Raw genomic sequence first — 5,197 nt, forward strand, 5'->3', positions numbered from 1 at the left:
AAAAGTGGTCACGACATGATTTGGGTGGTCGTTGATCGATTCACTAAAAGTGCGCATTTCATAGCAGCCAATGAGAAATGGTCTATGGAAAAGCTTGTGAATTCTTACGTGAAGGAAACTGTAAGGCTTCACGGTGTTCCGTTAACAATTGTATCGGATCGTGATAGCCGTTTCACCTCAAGGTTTTGGAAAAGTCTACAAGAAGAAGTGGGTACCAAGTTATGTTTAAGTACAGCTTACCATCCGCAGATTGATGGTCATAGTGAAAGAACAATACAAACACTTGAAGATACACTGAGAGCATGTACCCTGGAATTCCAAGGTAATTGGGATGAACATTTACCTTTGGTTGAATTTTCCTACAATAATAGTTTCCACTCGAGCATAAAGATGGCACCTTATCAAGCTTTGTACGGACTGAAGTGTCGTACGCCGTCGTGTTGGCTTGAGGCTGGTGAAAAGCAGTTTATGGGTCCCGAGATGGTCCATCAAACCGCTGAAAAGTTGAAAATAATTAGAGAAAGAATGTTAGCAGCTTAGGATCGTCAAAAGAGTTATGCTGACAAGAAGCGAAGGCCAATGACTTTTGAAGTTGGAGATTCGGTTTTGCTTAAAGTCTCGCCGTGGAAGGGACTTATAAGATTTGGTAAAAGGGAAAAGTTGAGTCCAAGGTTTATTGGACCATTTAAAGTTCTTCAGAGGATTGAGAACCAAGCTTACAAGCTAGAACTACCAGAAGAACTGAATGGTATTCATAACACTTTCCATGTGTGTTATTGAGGAAGTTCATTGGAGAAGTTCCTGATATAATTCCAATTTCTGAATTGAGAATTGATGAAAACAAGAGGTTAATTGAAGAACCATAGGCAATTGTTGACCGAAAGACTAAGAAGCTTCGATGCAAGATGGTCAAATTAGTGCTTGTCCATTGGAAACATTCGAATGGGCCAAATCTCACATGGGAAACGAAGATTGACATGTTGAGTCGCTATCCGCATTTGTTTGTTGACATGTGAATCCGGGGACGGAATCATCCTAAGGGGGAGCGAATTGTAACGCCCGCGTTTCCAGGCTAGGCATTATCATTGATGTAATAGTCTAGGTTAACCCTTGTAACTCTTTTTGGAGTATTAATGATGAAATATTTGAGTATTATGTGAATTATGTGTTTATTTTCTTAATTATTATAATTTAATGAATTAAGAATAAAATAAGCGTGAAAACTAAAGTATGAGATAAGCCCGATATCTTTGCATAAAGATGTAGTGGTCGAAACAAGGATTCCGATGATATAAAGAATGCCAAAATCCGAGTTATAACGAAGAAGTTATGACTTGTCGAAGTTTCGCGACAGAACAGGCAACGCTGAATGACGTAAAAAGTGAAATTTATGTTAGAGAGATATTTAGCCTTAGTGATCTAGACGAAAGTCGTAGAGTTCATTAAACCGAGAGCGTGCATAAAAAGAATGCCCAAATCTGACTTCGTATGAGGAAATTATGATTTTTCGAAGTTTCGACTGAGCAGTATGCAACCCGAATACTTGATTTGAGACCGAGCGGTTTTGAAAATCTTTTTATCTTTCCCTTAGTTTGAGTTCAGATGCACCCGGAGGTGTATCCGAATCCCTCAAACCAGGGCTCTGATACCAACTTGAAACGCCCCAAAAATACGACCCAAAAATTTCATTTTTTAATATAACCAAAAACCATAATCTGAGTGTCATGTCATAAAAACCATACGTGATGTATCCCAAACATAATAAAAACACTGTGCGGAAAACTGTATCATATCCATGTAGTGAGGATGTAACCTGCTACAAGTGTGGAAAAATTGCGCATTTTGCCAATGAGTGTTCGTCCAACAAAAGGATGTGTTTTGGTTGTAATGAGGAAGGGCACGTTTTGAAAGACTGCCCGAAGAAGAAGGAGGCAGCTAAGCCCAACATTCCACCAAAGCCGAAGGCGAGAGCCTTTCAGATGACACTTGAGGCTGCGAAAGATGAAGCTGATGTCGCTTCAGGTACCTTTCTCGTAAACGAATTACCTGCTCAAATTTTGTTTGATTCTGGAGCCAACTACTCCTTTATTTCGCATGAGTTTGGTAGAAAACTAGCTTTGCCTGTTGATAGACTATATAATGCTTTATTATTCGAAGTTGCTAGTGGCAAGTTTGTACCTGTTAGCCATCGTATGAAAAACATCTTAATCGACCTTAATGGGAATAAGTTTCACGAGGAATTATTGCCTTTCGAACTTAATGGTTTCGACGTCGTTCTGGGAATGGATTGGCTTAGCGCCAATGACGCCGAGATATTGTGTAGAAAGAAGATAGTAAAAGTAAACCCACCAGGGAAAGAGTCATTTATGGTGTACAAGGACAAACGCCGAGTAAATTCTGGAATCATTTCCCTAATGAAAGCCAGAAAGTGTTTGACCAAGGGATGTACATCATATTTAGCACTCGTGATCGATGCTAAGAAGGAAAAGAAGGTGATGCAAAGTATTCCAGTGGTTTGTGATTATCCGGAAGTATTTCCCGAAGATCTTCCTGGATTACCACCTGATAGACAAGTGGAGTTCAGAATAGACTTGCTACCAGGAACCACACCAATAGCAAAAGCACCGTATCGATTAGCACCGACAGAGATGAAAGATCTGATGATGCAACTTCAAGAGTTATTGGACAAAGGTTTCATTAGACCTAGTTCATCACCCTGGGGAGCTCCGGTGTTATTCGTGAAGAAGAAAGATGGAAGTATGAGAATGTGCATCGATTACAGAGAGCTGAACAAGGAAACAATAAAGAATAGATATCCGTTTCTGAGGATTGATGACCTATTTGATCAATTGCAAGGTTTGAACTATTTCTCAAAGATCGATCTAAGGTCAGGATATCATCAGCTGAAGGTAAGAGAATAAGATATCGAGAAGATTGCATTCAGAACTAGATATGGACACTACGAGTTCTTGGTTATGTCGTTTGGACTAACCAATGCTCCAGCAGCATTCATGGATTTAATGAATAGGGTTTGTAATCCGTTCCTTGATAAATCCATGATAGTGTTCATAGATGATATTTTGATTTACTCGAAAAGCCAAGAGGAGCATGGCAGACACTTGCGAGAAGTGTTAGAAGTCTTGAAGAAGGAAAAGTTGTATGCAAAGTTCTCAAAGTGTGATTTTTGGATTTGTGAAGTCTAATTATTGGGTCACGTGGTCAACCAAGAAGGGATAATGGTTGACCCAGCAAAGATTGAAGCTGTGATGAAGTGGGAACAACCGAAAAGTCCCACGAAGATCAGAAGCTTTTTAGGATTAGTCGGATATTACCGAAGGTTTATCCAAGGCTTTTCTTCGATTGCTACTCCATTAACAGCTTTGACCCACAAAGGAGCTACTTATGCTTGGAGTGATAAGCATAAAGAAGCATTCGATAAGCTAAAGAAGAAGTTATGCGAGGCACCGTTACTTTCTTTACCCGATGGAGTTGAAGACTTCGCTGTCTATAGCGATGCGTATGGGGTTGGATTGGGTTGTGTTTTGACCCAAAGAGAAAAGGTGATAGCATATGCGTCTCGACAACTAAAGGAGCATGAAAAGAATTACCCGACTCATGATTTGGAGTTGGAAACGGTAGTTTTCGCTTTGAAAATATGGAGGCATTACCTATATGGCACGAAGTGCAAACTTTTCACTGATCATAAGAGTCTCCAATATCTCTTTAATCAGAAAGAGTTAAATATGAGGCAACGACGCTGGTTAGAGTTACTCAAGGACTACGACTGTGAGATACTTTACCACCCCGGTAAAGCTAATGTTGTTGCTGATGCTCTTAGTCAGAAAGTCAATGTTGAGAGAAAAAGGCCAAGAGCGTTGAGAATAGAAGTTGTCTCGACAATTGTGGAGAGTATAACGAAAACTCAAGAAGAAGCTTTAGAGAAGAATGACCGAAAGGAAGAACGTTTGGGCAAAACGTTGGTGTTCGGTATAAAGAGTCACGAACTGAAGGTGTTCTAATATTGGATTTGGGTACCTAAGTCTGGAGGAATAAGAGATCTTCTGATGGAAGAAGCTCACAAGACCATGTACTCGATTCATCCTGGTAGCACTAAAATGTATAGGGACCTAAAACCCTACTACTGGTGGCCAACGATGAAGCTTGATGTTGCAAAGTATGTGGCCGAGTGTGTGACTTGTGCGAGAGTCAAGACACAACATCAGAAACCATATGGGAGTTTAGAACCTTTACCTGTGCCTATGGGTAAATGGGAATGATTGTGATGGAATTTGTCACTAAACTACCCAGAACAAAAAGTGGTCACGACATGATTTGGGTGGTCGTTGATCGATTCACTAAAAGTGCGCATTTCATAGCAGCCAATGAGAAATGGTCTATGGAAAAGCTTGTGAATTCTTACGTGAAGGAAACTGTAAGGCTTCACGGTGTTCCGTTAACAATTGTATCGGATCGTGATAGCCGTTTCACCTCAAGGTTTTGGAAAAGTCTACAAGAAGAAGTGGGTACCAAGTTATGTTTAAGTACAGCTTACCATCCGCAGATTGATGGTCATAGTGAAAGAACAATACAAACACTTGAAGATACACTGAGAGCATGTACCCTGGAATTCCAAGGTAATTGGGATGAACATTTACCTTTGGTTGAATTTTCCTACAATAATAGTTTCCACTCGAGCATAAAGATGGCACCTTATCAAGCTTTGTACGGACTGAAGTGTCGTACGCCGTCGTGTTGGCTTGAGGCTGGTGAAAAGCAGTTTATGGGTCCCGAGATGGTCCATCAAACCGCTGAAAAGTTGAAAATAATTAGAGAAAGAATGTTAGCAGCTTAGGATCGTCAAAAGAGTTATGCTGACAAGAAGCGAAGGCCAATGACTTTTGAAGTTGGAGATTCGGTTTTGCTTAAAGTCTCGCCGTGGAAGGGACTTATAAGATTTGGTAAAAGGGAAAAGTTGAGTCCAAGGTTTATTGGACCATTTAAAGTTCTTCAGAGGATTGAGAACCAAGCTTACAAGCTAGAACTACCAGAAGAACTGAATGGTATTCATAACACTTTCCATGTGTGTTATTGAGGAAGTTCATTGGAGAAGTTCCTGATATAATTCCAATTTCTGAATTGAGAATTGATGAAAACAAGAGGTTAATTGAAGAACCATAGGCAATTGTTGACCGAAAGA

The sequence above is a fragment of the Lactuca serriola genome, chromosome 4 (assembly GCF_051521515.1).
Source record: "Lactuca serriola cultivar US96UC23 chromosome 4, Lser_US96UC23_V15, whole genome shotgun sequence".
NCBI classification, from domain to species: domain Eukaryota; kingdom Viridiplantae; phylum Streptophyta; class Magnoliopsida; order Asterales; family Asteraceae; genus Lactuca; species Lactuca serriola.